Raw genomic sequence first — 19,336 nt, forward strand, 5'->3', positions numbered from 1 at the left:
GCAAAAGGAGGAGATCCCTTCATGGAGGTGCTTTTTAATTTATTCCAGATTTTAAGATTAATATTTGGAAAAAAAACTTGTCAGTCATCCCCAATTAAGGCTTAATGGAACAATGCCAGCATAAACGACTTCAGTTTCTGAGATCTAATCAAGCTGTTTCATGTAGTGATTGTCTAAGCCATGACCACAGCATTTAGAGAAGAAGGCTATTGTGCATGCTGCTCTTGGTCCACACCCTGTTGCAGGCTCTAGAAAAGTTGGTAACCCCCACAGAGATGTGTTTCTGGCACCCAGTTTGAAGCAACAATCCAGGGTAGCATGCACAGTGGGAGCCCCACAGAATAGTAGTCTTAAGTATGAGAATGGGTTATAAAAGAGCAAGATGGCAGCAGTTGGGTAAGATGGCAGAAGCCAAGCTGCAGCCATTCAATAGCCAACAATAGACAATTCTGACTATATTTAAGATGATGTCACCATCTTGCCCTACTGTCTCCATCTTGCCCTACTGTCTCCTTCTTGAACTACTGCCTCCATCTTGCCCTACTGTCTCCATCTTGCCCTACTGTCTCCTTCTTGAACTACTGTCTCCATCTTGCCCTACTGTCTCCATCTTGCCCTACTGTCTCCATCTTGCCCTACTGTCTCCTTCTTGAACTACTGTCTCCATCTTGCCCTACTGTCTCCATCTTGCCCTACTGTCTCCATCTTATCCAAATGCCTTCATCATATCCTACTGTCTTCCACTTATCCTATTGTCACCATATTGCCCTACCGACTCCATCCAGATGTACTGTTTTGATTCTGTCTTGCTATCCCATCTTGTTTCCATCCTGGTCTACTCTCCATCTTGTCCAACTTTCACCATACTGCCATACTATCTCAATCTTGTCCTAGTGTCTTCATCATGTCCATCTGTCTTCATCTTGTCCTACTTTCCCTATGCTGCTGTTCTGTATCCATCTTGTCCTTGTGCCTTCATCATGTCCTTTTGTCTTCAACATGTCCTCTTGTCCACATCTTGTCCTAATGTCACCATATAGCCCAAAGTTCGTAACATGCCCCAATCTTCTACATAAAATAGTTTCTTGGATGGGCCCCACCATGTGCAATACCTCTGTAAGCCCCCCCCCCACGATTGAATGTCACAGCCAGGCATTAACCACAAATTACTACTTCATAATGCTGAATAGTACTAATCTGATTCTTATTAGAATTTATTTTAACTAGAGTGTGGAGATATTATTTTTTTTTAAAAAGTAGCTAACACCCTTTTCATTACTCACTAAGCAACACTTTTGAATTGCAAGACAGGGTGTAAAAAAATAAAATAAAATAATAATAATTTGTGATGCCTCTGAGGTTTAACATTATGGGCACGAGTCCAAAGCTCATAGAAAGGAAAACAAATCTCACAGACATTGTTCCTGCTTTTAGAAACCGCAAAGTTGAGTTCACTTTTTTTTTTCTGGGCCTCCTAAATATTCACACTTTGGGGATTTGAACTTATCTCGGTCACAATCTTCGCTACAGAGTTTATTTAAAAAATAGCTTTTTTACTTTCTTTTTTTTTTTAAATCTTACACTTTGAGCTTAAGAAGCAGTAAAAGGTTACTTTGTGTTCTCCCTTTAAAATAATTCCAAGTTTTTTTTCCCCCATGCCCCTTGTATTTGTAAATCTATTTTTCATGCTGGTTAACCGTTTTGTTTCATAATCGTGTGGTTGTGTTTCGAGTTTAAACTTTAAAGCAAAACTTATTATATGCATAAAAATCCACTGGTTAAGCCAGATCACCAAATAAACCGGTGTTGGCCTGATTTGGCCACCCAAGTGGTTGATCACTTTGGCCTGTGTTGTAGCCCAGGAACATTGGCGTAACCCACAACTGAGCAGCAGTGTTTTAGGAAAAAACTAAGGCTTAGATAAAAGGTTCTATCCATGGAGATCCCTTCTTCCCTTCAATGCTACACTGTTTTGCATGTTGAGAAAAAGCAGAGAAGTTGAAATGCTAAATATTCTCTTGCATGTGATTGTAGACACAAATCAGGAGCAAGTGGAAGCCAGGTCCAGATCACCAAATGAACCGGTGTTGGCCTGATTTGACCACCCAAGTTGTTGATCACAACTGAGCAGCAGTGTTTTAGGAAAATGTTCTATTTCTTAGGATTAGATAGAAGGTTCTATAAATGGAGATCCCTTCTGCCTCCCAAAGTGGGTCAGTTTGTCCCACCAATACTACACTGTTTTGTATGAGTTGTATGCTCCATGTCGACAATTGCTTACAGGAGGTGCAAGATGCAGCATTGATTGTGTTGCACCCCCAAACTGGGCACAAGATGAAGACATTTAAGAGGACATACATTTTCCATAGCAGTATTTCTCCACCTAAAAATTGCTTGACTAACCCCAAGCATTTTCCAACCATATTGACCAACGATATCCAGAATATTCCTCAATATTGCCAGGGGTTAGTGCAGGCTGGCAGCTATAGTACAGCTACTCTAGGGAGTAATTAATCAACACAGTTGAATAAACTTCTCACAAATTTTCCAAGGCCAAGGTCCGATGAGAATCCTACCTGCATACACTTGCCATGTTCATTGGTTATGTGATTGTTGCTGAAGGCATCACCCATACTTCTTCTGTTTCCAAACGCCTAAACAGCCCTGTCTCATTCTTATGTTTTGACATTAATCACCCTATGTTAGTTGGCCATACACTGAGAGATCCGCTCGTCTGGTGGTCGCCAAATGAGCGGATCTCTCCCCGATCTGCCCACCTTGATGTGATATCGGGCTGATCCTATGTGGGCCCTAGGGCCCAACGATCGTATCATAATGAAGGGTAATTGGGCAGTCTATCGTGTGACCTCATCAACAGGTGCAACCAGGATCCAATGGAGTTTTTAGTCCAGTCTGATCGACATCTGGCCGACTTTCGTCCAGATATTGATCGGGGAAGCCCGTTGGAGGACCCCATACACGGACCAATAAGTTGCCGACTGCAGCTTTTATTGGCCCGTGTATGGCCACCTTTAGATAGCAGTAAAATGACTACATTAGCGTTGGTAGTGATGATTGTGAATGGCAAATCTTTTTGCATGTAATGAAGCCTAGGTTGTCTACTTTGGAGTGATGCAGTTGAGACAACATAAGCTTTTGTCCCCCAAAGAAACAATGTATTGAAAAAAATAAATACAGTAAGTTTTGTCAAAAGAGTTCCGCCTGCTTTGCTCACATTCAGTCTATTGCTCGGGGTTGGAGGTATTGACCACATTTTATCTGTATGTCTGTGGTTTGATTTCAAGGTAATATCAGCAAGCCAAAATTGCAGCGTAATCCCCCTATGTTAGATAACAGTAAGATGGTTGATGAAGTAATATGAGTTTTATGGAAAGACTGCAAGCACCTACATTTTGGAGTGTGGTTTATGGATTATCTGTGTAACCCGTGGGTAGAATCGATGGCATTATACACCTTTCTAATTTCTTCTGTGTATAAATGATAAAGGGTGGGCTTGTCTCTCCCAAACATTGTATATAAAGCACTTGTGTGTTTGTGGACAGGGTGCAGTGGAAGATCAGTGGATTTCTGGTAAGTACAGGGTGCCCTTTACACACTGCGCCCATATGCTCTTGTTTGCTCCTGTTACATCAGAGGAATTTGAAGGGCATGACCTGCTTGCATGACTCCCCGAATCGGGCACAAAGATTGCTGCCATGTTCTGGCTTATCTTGAGTTACTCACCAGACAAGCAGATTTGTCCATGAATGACCAGATTGAAACCAGAGTGTAGAATAGGTAGGTTTACAGCACTTATAAGGCTAAGTCTTCCTTTTGATTAACTTCGACAGTGTTATAGATGGTCCTATTCTAAGCAACCTTTCCATTGGTCATCATTATATTTTTTAATGGTTTTCATTTCCATCAAAGAGCTATTCGATCAGAATCACTATCCCTCATAACTTAAAAGCAGTATGACTTTCTTTACAAGCCCTCTCTTTCATAGGTTTCTCACTTTTAATGGACTTGTCGTATGATGTAGAGAGTGATTTTGGTTTTCATTCCATTTTTTATTATTTGTGGTTTTTGAGTTCTTTAGCTTTTTATTCAGCAGCTCTGCAGTTTGCAGTCTCAGCAATCCGTTTGCCAGGGTCCAAATCCCCCTAGCAACCATGCATTGATTTGAATAAGAGACTGGAATATGAATAGGAGAGGCCTGAATAGAAAGATGAGTAATAAAAAGTAGCAATAACAATACATTTAAAGCTTTACAGAGCATTTGTTCTTTAGATGGGGTCAGTAACCCCCATTTGAAAACTGGAAAGAGTCAGAAGAAGAAGGCAAATAATTAAAAAAAAACTGTAAAAAGAAAAAAAATGAAGGCCAACTGAAAAGTTGAAAAGAATTAGTCATTCTATAACATGCTAAAAGTTAACCTAAAGGTGAACCTCCCATTTAAAGGAGAATTCAACCCTAAAGTTAAAAAAAACCCTAACCCCCCTAGGGATGCACCGAATTCAGTTCGGGATTTGGCCTTTTTCAGCAGGATTCGAATTCAGCCGAATCCTTCTGCCAGGCCGAATCGAATCCGAATCCTAATTTACATATGCAAATTAGGGGTGGGGAGGGAAATAGCGTGCTTTTTTGTCACAAAACAAGGAAGTAAAACATTTTTCCCCTTCTCACCCCTAATTTGCATATGCAAAATAGGATTCTGATTCAGTTCGGTATTCGTCTGAATCTTTCTCGAAGTGGATTAGGTGCATCCCTACTACATAGACCCCCCTCCCTCCTCTCCCCAGCCTCTGTTACCCCGGGCATGCCCCTAACGTTTTACTTACCCCTTGGTGCAGATTCAGGCATCGGAGTTCACGTGCGCCATCTTCAGCCGCCTCGGTAATCTTCGGAATGAGACCGGTGCTTCGGCAATCTTCGTGAGTTTCAGCGCATGCACAGTTGTCGCCACACAGAAAATTGCTCCGACTGCGCATAAGCCGTCACACCGGTCTCATTCAGAAGAGAAGAAGATGGCGCCCGTGAACTCCAATGCCTAAATCTGTACCGAGGGGTAAGTATAATATTAGGGGCATTTTCCCAGGGTAACACTTAGGCTGGGGGGAGGAGGGAGGGGGGTCTATGTAGGGTAGGGATTTTTTAATATTAGGGTTGAATTCTCCTTTAAGCATCTTCCCTTTCAAACTACTTCTTGTTGGCTGCCTTGGGTAATTAACTATTTTAAAAAAAACAAATCAATTGTAGATTTTCTATGAATACTGCTATCTACATCATATTTTTTTTTAGTTTTTTAAGAACTTTCCCTTTAAACCCCTAGCTGACAAACACTGTAATACTTCTAATAATGTTGTTAATTAAACGATCAAAGAAATTGGAGAGTAGGTCCTATAAAATCCTTATTATTGGCATATTTGGTGGTAGGCAAGGCCTGTGAGCCTATTGCAAGAGTAGAAAGTCCTAATGTTTACCACAGACAGGAAGATTGGCTCTTTCTGGGTCGCACGGGGAATTGCTGGAATTTTATAATATATCACCGCTCGATTCCCTTCCAGGGAATGATCAACCCGAAATGTTTCCATTATTTTTCTTAGCAGATTTCCTACTGACCCATTAGATGTGACTGGCCCATTTTTCAAAAGTAGCATAAAAATACTTCTCGGCGTTGATCGTAACTCTCCAGCTGAACAGAGTATGGATGTGGGAAAGAAATTCACAACAAGACATTCCTGAACAAGACATTATGCTATCCGAAGAGAGAAGGAGAGCGTCCTTCCCCACTGCGAGACAACTCAATCCACTTCATATACGTTTTATGAGGTTGTAATAAAACAAAGTTATTTTGGGAGAGGGGGGGTAGCGTATGTTTAACTGATTTTCATCTGTCGTCATTGAATTTAAAGGTGGTGGAACATAACTTGGGTGCCCATGGGGAGGCGATTGCTGCCTTGGGTAAGTAACTATTTAAAAAAAAACAAATCAATAATAAAATAACACATAATAAGACTAAAAAAGGTTGAAACACCATCCTGAAATGTATCCCACCCACTTCTACATAAATAAAAGGTTCTGTTTACACAGCGTTGGACTGGGTGCCCAAAGAACCTGAAAAAACCTTCTCATACCTTCTTCTCTTTATATACGCTTTAGGGATGCACAGAATCCACTATTTTGGATTCCGCCGAAACTCCGAATCCTTTGCGAAAGATTCGGCCGAATGCCGAACCGAATCCGAATAATAATTTGCATATGCAAATTAAGGATGGGAAGGTGAAAAATTAAATTTCCTTCCCCACCCCGAATTTGCATATGCAAATTAGGATTCTGATTCGGTTCAGCTGGGCAGAAGGATTCAGCCGAATCTGAATCCTGCTGAAAAAGGACGAATCCTGGCCGTATCCCAAACCAAATCCTGGATTCAGTGCACGCTTATCTGTCCTTCTTTTCGTTGTTCTTGTACAAAATGAAAAATGGGCACTATATACTCCTACAAGGCCAATTGGTTGGGTGAAAAAGAGGGCCCCTGACACCTGGGCCCACTAGGAGTTTTCCTGGTACCCTGGTGGCTCAGTCCAACACTGTATTTACACTTCACTGAGCAGTGTCCTTGTAATAAATATACCTGTCCCTGGTGGTCTAGTGGGATGGCAGGGACGCCTGCCGCGTTGATCGCCAGGACGCCCGCGACAGTTGATTTCGGTATGCTGATGCACACTCTTCCTTTGTGTCTGTGCTTTCGGGTTTGACGCGTGTCCATCAGGTCATCCCGCTATTGGAGTGAAATTTTAAAATTTAAAGGGCTCTTTGCATTGAAATCATTGCCCAACGTAAAGGTCTATTCCTATAGTTCCTGGGTGCATTTCTTGTGTATTCCTGATCTGTTTTGACCTTGCCTGAACCTGACCAACCCTTGTCTTCTCCCTTTCCCGACTAGGATCTCTGCCTTTGATTTTGTACTGAGCTTCCTGTATTGGTATCGACCTGGCCTGTCTGTGACTACGCTTCTATTCTCCATTCCTGTTTGCATGTACGGTTCCCTTGTTCACCCAGAACTCTCTCCCTTGTTCTCCTGTATTAAGACCTGACGGCATCTGAGTAGCAAAGGGCTTCACCTGAAGCCAAAGTTGGCTTCTACAGACAGAAAACCAGGCTTAGACCGGAACCTTGGAGTTAGTTCTGGGTTTGGGACTCTTACAGTCCTATTTTCTTCTTTTGGTGAGCTTATAATGGTTCCAATCCCTACAACCTTGTATGGTCATTACACATAGATGGGCCAAGCTCTGATGGTAAATCTGGGTGCTACACAGTGCCAGGAACACAATTCATTACAATATGACATAGGTTTTGTTCTATATCACCAGTCTGTACCAGTGGTTCCATCTGTATTCACACAATGGCCATGAAGTTGTCTAGCAAGGTCTAAAATTATGGTGGAGCATATTACCTATAGTCATTTTAATACTGAGAAACAAGTTGTGGGTACAAATGCATCTCTAAATCAAGGGCTCCATTCCTGTTTGCATGTACGGTTCCCTTGTTCACCCAGAACTCTCTCCCTTGTTCTCCTGTATTAAGACCTGACGGCATCTGAGTAGCAAAGGGCTTCACCTGAAGCCAAAGTTGGCTTCTACAGACAGAAAACCAGGCTTAGACCGGAACCTTGGAGTTAGTTCTGGGTTTGGGACTCTTACAGTCCTATTTTCTTCTTTTGGTGAGCTTATAATGGTTCCAATCCCTACAACCTTGTATGGTCATTACACATAGATGGGCCAAGCTCTGATGGTAAATCTGGGTGCTACACAGTGCCAGGAACACAATTCATTACAATATGACATAGGTTTTGTTCTATATCACCAGTCTGTACCAGTGGTTCCATCTGTATTCACACAATGGCCATGAAGTTGTCTAGCAAGGTCTAAAATTATGGTGGAGCATATTACCTATAGTCATTTTAATACTGAGAAACAAGTTGTGGGTACAAATGCATCTCTAAATCAAGGGCTCGTATTCACTATCAGCCAACATCTGTATGGTTATATACACACATCTAATTATGACAATTTTTAGGATAAGAATGAAATTTGGGCTTGAAGCCTCTCAAAGCTCAGCAAGAAATAGACCAAAATGTCTATCTCCTCCCCTGTGATATTTGAGTACAGGGTACAATCAGCAAGACAAAATTGTATAGCAATCTCCCAAAAGTTGGCCATACACCCAATATGGCTACCCATGTACTGGACATTGAACAGATCACACTGCAAGCTTAAAGAGATCAATCAGGAAAGGTCTACATCAACTCTCTGATAGGACTGATTTTCGGGCCATCGGAAAGGGTCCCATATATGGGGCTAAAAGCTGCTGACTCAGTCTGAAGCTTTTATCAGCCTGTGTATGGATATCTTGCGTTACAAGATGGCTGACATAGCGCTGGTATGGAGGACTCACTTTAAATCTGTCTGTGCCACAGATTGGTTGAGTTTTATAGAAGGTTTCCTTGAACATCGGACTTATTTTGAAACCATATTTGACTTACACGAAAGAAGAAGTAATGGATCTATCTACCAAAAATGGTTGATCTGCCCTTATGCAATTTGTTACTAGTGTCCTTGCATATATGAACAAATTAAATAATGCTATAAACAGCTGGATCAGCAGTATGTTAGAGAACTGTATCTAAGGGCTTTATAAAAATTCAATGTACCCCCAAGCCACTGCTGAACAGCCAGTATCCTTCATCCTCCAGAAGATGAACAACATTTGGCCTGGCCAGCTAGAACAACTCATCCTCCAACCACTTCTTATTAGTGAGACTTGCCCACATCCATTCATCAATGGCTCAGCAGGGTACAGCAGTTATGATTAACACCCTCTTAGAGACATAAAAAACATGATTAACACCTACCATTCCAACATAAACCTGTAAGTCATTTATCAACACCATCCACTGGGGAAATTGTGCTAAAAGAAAACGTTTCCTTTTTATGAATGTGCAGGGTGCACTGTTCCCTCAGACATCTCTTATGAATTGTGCTTAGTATACCTATGCTGCCATCGTTTTATGGGATCTCTCTGTACAGACTATGAGCAAACTTAGGGGTTGTTCCTGCTGAATTGTGCTTAGTACAGGGGAATACCTATGCTGCCATCGTTTTATGGGATCTCTCTGTACAGACTATGAGCAAACGTAGGGGGCTGTTCCTGCTGAATTGTGCTTAGTACAGGGGAATACCTATGCTGCCATAGTTTTATGGGATCTCTCTGTACAGACTATGAGCAAACTTAGGGACTGTTCCTGCTGAATTGTGCTTAGTACAGGGAATACCTATGCTGCCATAGTTTTATGGGATCTCTCTGTACAGACTATGAGCAAACTTAGGGACTGTTCCTGCTGAATTGTGCTTAGTACAGGGGAATATCTATGCTGCCATAGTTTTATGGGATCTCTCTGTTCAAGCTATGAGCAGACTTAGCGGGCATTCTTGCTCCATTGTTCTTAGTACAGGGGAATACCCATGCATGCCACCTTAAGCTAAAGGTTGTTGTTGGAATATGTAATTCACAGATATGTCTGATGGTCCTACTATATATATATATATATATATATATATATATATATATATATATATATATATATATTTATAAAATGTGAGTCCTGGCAATGACTTTTAAGCCCCAGACACTATTTTATAAGACCACTCCTGCCCTTAAGGAATATGTGTCTGTTTGGAAGCTGCACCATTCCATATTTTCCAGACCAAGTGATGAACGGCCCATCCTGCTCCCCACTTCTCCCAATTCTCATTAATACCATCAACACCAGAGGAGGGCGGGATAGAATGAAGTGTCGCCTCCTGCCTACCGACCCTCTCACTGAGCTTCCTCTCGCGTCTCGCTGATCAAAAAATAAGATTGTGTATGATGGCAAGGCAATCTGGAAGTGTTTATGAGTCTGCCCGCCCTGAGTTTTGTGGGATTTTCTGATGTGCACCCTCCCTGCGCTTGATGTTGACCTTTGCAAAACTAAACAGGAAGCCCAGTAGTAAAAAGGAGAGAATGTGCCAGTGTAAGCTTAAATAAGGTCCTAGTGTTCCCCCCAAGCAACTGTCTGTCTGTCCAATCCTCCAGCATAGCCCACTGAATCCACAGACAGCATGCAAACCATCATAAAACTGACATTTACTCTCAGGCTGGCAGGGGGCAATTTATCCTACTTAAGAAGCAGTTTCTTGTATGTAGTTTAATTGTAGTGATGGGCGAATTTATTGGCCAGGCGTGAATTTGCAGCAAATTACTGCGATCCGCCGCCAGTGAATAAATTTGAGAAACCGACGTGAAAATTCGCCGGTGTCAAAAACAGGACACTGCCGTTGTTTTGCAAATTTTTCACGAATTTCGCAGGAAATTCGCTAATTTTTCGGCAAAGCTAAACGCCCCAAATTCGCCCTTCACTATTTAACTGTACTTGGCTTTATCTACTGTATGTTACATTTTCTGGGTAAATAATAAATAATGAAGAGCAGTTGCAAATTGTCTCAGAATATCACTACATCATACTTAAATATATTTAAGTTGAACAGCCCCAGTTGTTCATCTTACATTTACAGAATTTCCTCCATTACACAATAATCTCATTAGGTGAGATAATAGCAAGATGATTGACATTATCCTAGTAAGCAGCATTTCCATTGGTCCATTCTCTTGCATAGGTGATGACTGTGTCCACTTTAGAGAATTAAATTGGATGGCTGCTTAAATTGAAGAGCTAGGGGTTGCAGTGAGGAGAGTTAATATATGTTACCCCTTTGTGACTTTAATTGTGTATAAATTGGTACCTTTTAGTCATTTTAGTAATCACTATAAAACCACATTTTCTAGCTGTCTCTTAACGAACGTCTACGAATATAATGACCGAGGCAGTTAAAATAACAAATTCCTATGGCTGTGCTTCTTTCAGCCCTGAATAAATCCCCTTAAACTCGACCATTTCTCTTCTGTTTCTGCAATCAGGTTTTTGCGGTATCGAGAAGCACTAAAACCTTAAATATCATTATTTTAACTGCCCTTCTCTTGCCAGCTGCATTCCTTTCATGGCTGACCAGAGCTAATTATAGTTACCTTACTCATAATTGACTCGCTTACAAATCTGAGGTCAGTAAAAGGAAACCTTCTCCCGGGAGATTAATAAGGCAGGGCTTAATATAAAATACTTCAATTATTGTTTTCCTTTTAATAATGATGTTCCGCTGAGCAGTAAGGGCAGAGACACACGTGGAAATTCGTTGACCGTCGACAAATCGCCTCTTCATCTGGCGACTAATCTCCCCGAACTGCCTTCCTGCTGGCTAGAATCTAAATCGCCGGCGGGATGGCAGTCGGAGCCCTTACTTTTCTGAAGTCGTCCGAAGTTTCCTTGTGAGGAAAAACGAAGCGCTCCGAGTGCCATCCCGCAGGTGATTTAGATTCTTGCTGGCGGGAAACCAGTTTGGAGAGATTAGTCGCTCAAAGAAGAGATGATTTGTCGCCAGGCGACTAATCTCCCCGAATCTCCACTTGTGTCTCTGCCCTAAAAGGGGGTAAATCCATCGAGAAACTGATGTGTCTCCTCTAAGAACAGAGATATAAAAATGTTTTCTGTGTTTTTGCCCAACAATAAATACAATGGCTGAAAGCGATTCTTCTAATTTCCCTTTGAATTGTGATATTACTTGGATCAAGGGACATTCTGTTAAGCTGGCCATAGACTCAAAGAACGGCATGGCTATATCGGGGGTAATTCGAACGTTTGGCCGTATGGCCGAACGATCGAATTACGATACACCAAGGTAGAGTCCTGTGCGGGTCAATTTTTTGGGACCCGACCCATACCTGCAACCAGCAATCCGCAACCCGGACCCGCATTCTTACCCGCTTGGACCCGCTACCCGACCCTACCCGCAATTACCTTATCCACAACCGGAAGTGACATCATCGGAAGGAGACGTGATCAGAAAAAAAGGAGTAAAACAGGAAGTGCTGTCATTGTAAACCGGAAGTGACGTCATCGGAAGTAGACGTGACCAGAAGAAAGGAGTGAATATCGATATTAAGAAGACCCGCGGTCCGACCCGCAACCCGCAAACCCACAGAACCTGGAACTTCTAAACGCAATCCGCAGGGTACCGCAGGTTTTTGCGGGTAACCCGCGGGTACCCGACCCGCTGCAGGACCCTACGCCAAGGGGCTCCGACGGGTCGGTTAAAAATCAAACCTTCCCGATCTATATCGTGGCCAGATATCGATCGGGAAGACCCGTCGGAAGCCCCAAACGACCGATATCGGCAGCTTTATCTGCCAGTACAGGATCATTTAAATTAACTGTTAGCTGATGTAGAGAGGGATATTCTGAGACAAATTGCAATTGGTTTTCATTTTTCTGGAAATCCTCAGGTCCCCAGCATTCTGGATGACAGGTTCCATACTGTATTCGATTTGTTTGCCTCGGGTCACCCATAAAAACCCCCATGTTCCCTTTAAATAGTGCTGACGTTGGTTCCTGAGACAGTTCAGAACTGAGGACGTGGCATTTTAGACAGAGTGGTGCCTTTAAAAAAAGCAATCGCAAAAGATAATCTTTTAGATACACACAATGAAAACGTGCTGCTTATTTAAGAGATACAGTTAATATCACAGACGTGTGTGTTATTTATTCAGAGCCTGAAAAAACGATAGTAGATCCCGTCGAATTGGAACGTAATGACGAGTCCAGAAACATTTGATGGAGCAACTTAGTTTTTGAATGATTTGCCTTCTTCTTCTGACTCTTTCCAGCTTTCAAATGGGGGTCACGCCCCATCTGAAAAACGAATGCTCTGTAAGGCTACACATGTATTGTTATTGTTACTTTTTATTACTCATCTTTCTATTAAAGTCTCTCCTAATCATATTCCAGTCTCTTATTCAAATCAATGCATGGTTGCTAGGGGAATTGGACCCTAGCAACCAGACTGCTGACAGTTCCAACTGGAGAGCCGCTGAAAAACGCAAAATAACTCAAAAACCGAAAATAATAAAAAAAAATGAAAACCAATTGCAAATTGTCTCAGAATATCCCTCTTTACACCATAACAAAAGATAACGCAAAGGTTAATAACCCCTTTAATTTAGGTTTATGTTTGCCTTTAACTTTTGTATGAGATAGAGGCAAAGGAAGATGATTTAAGTTTGCCACAAAATACCAAATACTTCTAAGGAGGAAAAAAAAAACCTTTAAAGACCAAATACTTTTCTTCAAAAACAGCAAGTTCTACACAAGAAAGAAGATACTGTTCTAAAGATAAAGGAACCAGTTCCAAGTATGACCTCACTATCCTGTCTAACTTCCAAACCAAAAAACAGTTTATATGAAGGATTGCACACCGGCGTATCGGATCCTGTTTGGCATTGGAACTACAAAAAAATAGAATTAAAACATGACATCACTTCAGAATTAAGGCTTGGATACAGAACTTGTCTGTTTGCAGTTGTGTATTTTACTTTAAAGACATTTATTGCTCTGTCTCATTTAGCATCAAATGTAACCTGCATTCAGAGTTCTCTGAGTTTTCCGAGTATCACTCATGTATTATAAGGGATAATGTACCCCCTACTGTAAATGATATGGTTATTAGAAGTCACTGAGGGGTTGTTCTGTGACCATATAAAGGCACAAGGCTGCAGGCTGAGTTATACAGGGAACTCTGAGTATCACTCATGTGTTATAAGGGATAATGTACCCCCTACTGTAAATGATAAGGATATTAGAAGTCACTGAGGGGTTCTGTGACCATATAAAGGCACAAGGCTGCAGGCTGAGTTATACAGGGAACTCTGAGTATCACTCATGTATTATAAGGGATAATGTAGCCCCCTACTGTAAATGATAAGGATATTAGAATCACTGAGGGGTTGTTCTGTGACCATATAAAGGCACAAGGCTGCAGGCTGAGTTATACAGGGAACTCTGAGTATCACTCATGTATTATAAGGGATAATGTACCCCCTACTGTAAATGATAAGGATATTAGAAGTCACTGAGGGGTTGTTCTGTGACTATATAAAGGCACAAGGCTGCAGGCTGAGTTATACAGGGAACTCTGAGTATCATTCATGTATTATAAGGGATAATGTACCCCCTACTGTAAACGATAAGGATATTAGAAGTCACTGAGGGGTTGTTCTGTGACCATATAAAGGCACAAGGCTGCAGACTGAGTTATACAGGGAACTCTGAGTATCACTCATGTATTATAAGGGATAATGTACCCCCTACTGTAAACGATAACGATATAAAAAGTCACTGAGGGATTATGTGACCATATAAAGGCACAAGGCTGCAGGCTGATTTATACAGGGAACTCTGAGTATCACTCATGTATTATAAGGGATAATGTACCCCCTACTGTAAACGATAACGATATAAAAAGTCACTGAGGGATTATGTGACCATATAAAGGCACAAGGCTGCAGGCTGATTTATACAGGGAACTCTGAGTATCACTCATGTATTATAAGGGATAATGTACCCCCTACTGTAAATGATAAGGATATTAGAAGTCACGAGGGGTTCTGTGACCATATAAAGGCACAAGGCTGCAGGCTGAGTTATACAGGGAACTTTGAGTATCACTCATGTATTATAAGGGATAATGTACCCCCTACTGTAAATGATAAGGATATTAGAAGTCACTGAGGGGTTGTTCTGTGACCATATAAAGGCACAAGGCTGCAGGCTGAGTTATACAGGGAACTCTGAGTATCACTCATGTATTATAAGGGATAATGTACCCCCTACTGTAAATGATAAGGATATTAGAAGTCACGAGGGGTTCTGTGACCATATAAAGGCACAAGGCTGCAGGCTGAGTTATACAGGGAACTTTGAGTATCACTCATGTATTATAAGGGATAATGTACCCCCTACTGTAAATGATAAGGATATTAGAAGTCACTGAGGGGTTGTTCTGTGACCATATAAAGGCACAAGGCTGCAGGCTGAGTTATACAGGGAACTCTGAGTATCACTCATGTATTATAAGGGATAATGTACCCCCTACTGTAAATGATCAGGATATTAGAAGTCACTGAAGGGTTCTGTGACCATATAAAGGCACAAGGCTGCAGGCTGAGTGTTATTATACAGGTCACGGAACTTCCAGGTGGTGGTGGTGTTACTCCGGCTATTGGTGGTATAATTGGTATTCATTTCACGTGGGTATTTAGTTGAGTAACATTCTGCACAGTTTGGGGTTGACTGATTGCATTTGGGGTTGTGGATCATGTACTGTATATTTATGTACTCTAGTGTAGAATCTGGGTTAAAGAAGTTGAGTTGAGTTGAGTTTTGGTGAACAGATTAATGGGTTGGGACAGGGGAAATGTTATGGTAATGTCAGCCAATCTCAGTGCAACAGAGGGTTCTATTGTCATGAACAAAAGAGAGTGCAGACTGCAGACCCAAAGAGAATTAGGGGAAACATAATTATAAACCTGCTTTGGACATTGTATTGAGTAATCTAGAACTGTTCTTGATTATGATCAACACTGAGATCTAATTTTGCTTAGCTGCCCAAACTGGACTGAGACTTGAATATGCAGAACTGGAAGAATCCATGACGACTCAGAATTCACAAAAACACAGGGATGGCAGAGTTTCACTGTTTCTATTTCCATCAGGATATCTTCTAAAATATATATTTTCTAGATTATTCAGCCCTATTTAGGTTCACGCTGACAGAAGAAGTGCATTATAAAGAAAAGGGCAAGTTAGCTAAAGACAGTATCCCTTTAATGTTGTCTTTAAAACATGTAGAAACACATTTTCCACCTTGAGCCTTAAGAGATCTAGGACCATATAATTATCACTGACCCCTTTACAATGTAGATAAATTAGGTTGACAAATTGTCGTTATCTGCAAATAAGTGGCGTCCCCTTGAAATCCTGTGTTGTGTCAGGGCTCTCTATCCTCCCGGCTTTCCAGGTGGGACTGTTAAGTTCTTTCCTGGTGACGCTAATTGCTTGTGCTGATGGATAGGGCATGATGAATGCAAGGTACAAATGGAAGTCGCTCTTTTAACAAGCCCAGTGCAAAACTAACATTGGCTTTATCACTTCATAAATGTAATCCCCCTCTCTCAGCCAGGTACGAATTATCATTCTGTACATTTCTAAATGATTCTTGCTCCAGGCCATGAATCGCTTAACGGTGCCAGATTGAGCACGCTTCATTGACTTTAATGGTCTATGTGTGAAGGATAAAGTAGTTATCTGAGGTTGGGGGAGGAGAGGAAAATCTGACTTTTGAAATAAGCGCATAAAACTACAAATGATCAAAAACAGTAACATTTCAGAATTTTTTTTTTGTGACCGTGAAATTTTTAACCCAGTGTTTTTTTATTTTTTTCTTAAATTGTAATATGGCTTTTTACATTAAAAAAAATATATTGTAGGTCCTTATAAACGACCAGTGGTTCCAAAAGAGGAATAATATTGAGCTCCTCTGTTTGCAATATTGCTGAAAATGTCCAGAAGGTATGACTAACAGCTCATCATAAAAATGATGTGTGCAACCAATTCTTTAGGCTTATGTCTGCTTGTTCTATTGTCATAATTGCTCTTAATTCAAAATTTAGAATCCTATTGGGTTTATTTACTGATTCATTCATTTATAGCAGACTTAGGGGTTTATTTATTAAACCTTGAACTTTGTGGGGTAAAAAAATGTAAAAAAAAATTGAGATTTATTGCTACAACAAGCCTGAATCCAAAAATCCACCGTATCAGACCTGTCGAGGTCCTGTATAAGTCAATGGGAAAGGCACCTATCCCAAATTTAAGTTATCGTGGTCTGCACTAGGTTTAGCCCGAAAATCCAACCTTTTCAGGCTTTTCGGGCAAAAAATAAAAATAAAAAATGGGAGGTAATCCTGAAAAAAATCATACGATTTGGGGTTTCCAATCCGATTAAATCGAGTTTTTTTATTGGCACAAAAAGACAAATTCGGATTTTAGTAAAATACCCAAATCGAGTTTTTTTATTGGCACAAAAAGACAAATTCGGATTTTAGTAAAATACCCAAATATTTGAGATCCAAATTACAGAAAGATTCCTTATACGGAAAACCCCAGGTCCTGAACATTCTAGAATAGATTCTATACCTGTACCTTGTACTTGTTGGTAACTAACCTGCACACCTCTGCATTGGGGCAAAACAATCCTATTGGGCTTATTTCATTGTTTTTCAGGAGACTCAAGTTATGGTGATCCAATTATGGAAAAATCCCTTATCTGGGGAAAAAAAAGGATCCTGGGGTCCAAGGAGTAATTAATCCTCCCTGGGTCCAATGTGCTATGGTCCTACTTACAATGGAAGCATGCTAGAAATCTGACTTCCTAAAGTAATATATATATATATATATATATATATATATATATATATATATATATATATATATATATATATATATATATATATATTCACACACCAAATATACCTAATATATTAAAAGTTCTAGTATCCCTTTGAGTTTTTAGTTTAAAAAAAATTTAAATAAGTAGTATTAAATAATAGGGTTGATTAGGGCCTTGCTTCTTCCAACTGGTTCCCAGCTTGCACATTCTGAATGGTTAACAGTCTAAAGGTATTCCAGGGTATGTGCAAAGCCTGGCCAAGTACTTTTTTATTTTTAATTTTTTTTTTGGTGTTTGCTTAGTTTAGTTTGATAATCTGATAAATTCTGTGTTTTTGGCCAAAAACCCCCAAAAAAGTCAGAAAAATCATGCGATTCGGGTTTTTGCTCAGTCTGATCGGTTTGTTTCCCAATCTGATTTATTCGAGATTATTATTATTAATATACTGTATAAGGCAAAATTGGGCATGGGAGTTTGATCGACAGACCACCCTCCGCTCCTCACTTTCCACAGAAGATAGAATGATGTGGGTGTAGGCAATAAGCTTTAACCTCATACTTTCTGTTTAAATATAGCTCCTGTTCTTATTCACATTAAAATAGAAAGAATAGAATATAATGAAGACCAACTGCAACTTTGATAGGAATAGGACATTCTATAACATGCTAAAGTTAACTTAAAGGGGTTGGTCACCTTTAGTAGGATGTAGAGTGTAACATTTTGAGACAATTTGTAATTGGTTTTCATTTTTTATTATTTGTGGTTTTTGAGTTATTTAGCTTTTTATTCAGCAGCTCTCCCGTTTGCAATCTGGTTGCTAGGGTCTTACTTTCCCTAGTAGCCGTGCATTGAGAAAATAATAGCTGATACATATTTTTAAGTAGTATATATTTATTATACTCTTTCTAACAAGTTTAGTTGTTTTCTGAGACGCCGGTCTCGCTGCACTACAAAAATTCCTAATTGAGAGTAAATATCCTGAAGATGTACTGCTCGTTACTCTTTCCCTTGCGGGTTGCCAGGCAACAGCACTGATGCCCCCTTACCTGATTAAACACTATTAAAAACAGAGCGAAACTTGCAGAGAAAACTCCCTTGATGTCATTATAACCCATAATTTGATTATAGTGAACAATGGATTCTTTCACAAGCCTGAGTGGGTTACTCCATAGAGCACACAATCTACAAAGCCGATGTGGAGGTCCCTGAACTTTTACACTACAACTAATAAACATACTATAGTACATTGTGGCCGGAAGGGGCCCTCCGCAGACTGTTTCAGAGTTTCTTTGAACGAGGAGCAGAAAACCTTTCCAAAGAAGGAGGGTAAAGTAGGAGTGTTAAGGAAACGTCCAGCTAATAATGGTGTAGGAAAGTTCACAAGGCTGTTGAACATGCTCAGATTCAGGGAGATTAGTCACTCATCGACAAATCTCCTCTTCTTCTGGGCGACTAATCTCCCCAAACTGCCTCCAGAATGCACTTCATTTTCCGAAGTTGCCTCGTGAGGCAACTTCTGGCAACTTCGGAAAACTAAGCGATCCGAGTGCCATCCCGCCGGTGATTTACATTCTAGCTGGTGGGAGGCAGTTCTGGGAGATTAGTCACCCAGAAACAGGGGCACTCCACCAATGAGGCGAGTTGATCCACTCGCCTCAAGCGGCAGTGCCCTCCTGATTGCCAGGGGCAGCAAAGATGCCGCTCCTGGTAACTAAGAGCCAAATTTCCGGTTTTCAACCCGGAAATTCGGCTCTTCTAGTGCAGAGAGCGCAATTGCACTCTCTGCACTAGCGTCGTACAGCACCCCGACCCCCTCCTGCGCAGAAAATGTGAGTGCCGCGAGGAGGGGTCGGGGCGGCAACAGAAGGCCACCTCAGGCGGCATAAAGGCGCAGAAGA

This window comes from Xenopus laevis, chromosome 9_10L (assembly GCF_017654675.1).
Source record: "Xenopus laevis strain J_2021 chromosome 9_10L, Xenopus_laevis_v10.1, whole genome shotgun sequence".
NCBI lineage: Eukaryota > Metazoa > Chordata > Amphibia > Anura > Pipidae > Xenopus > Xenopus laevis.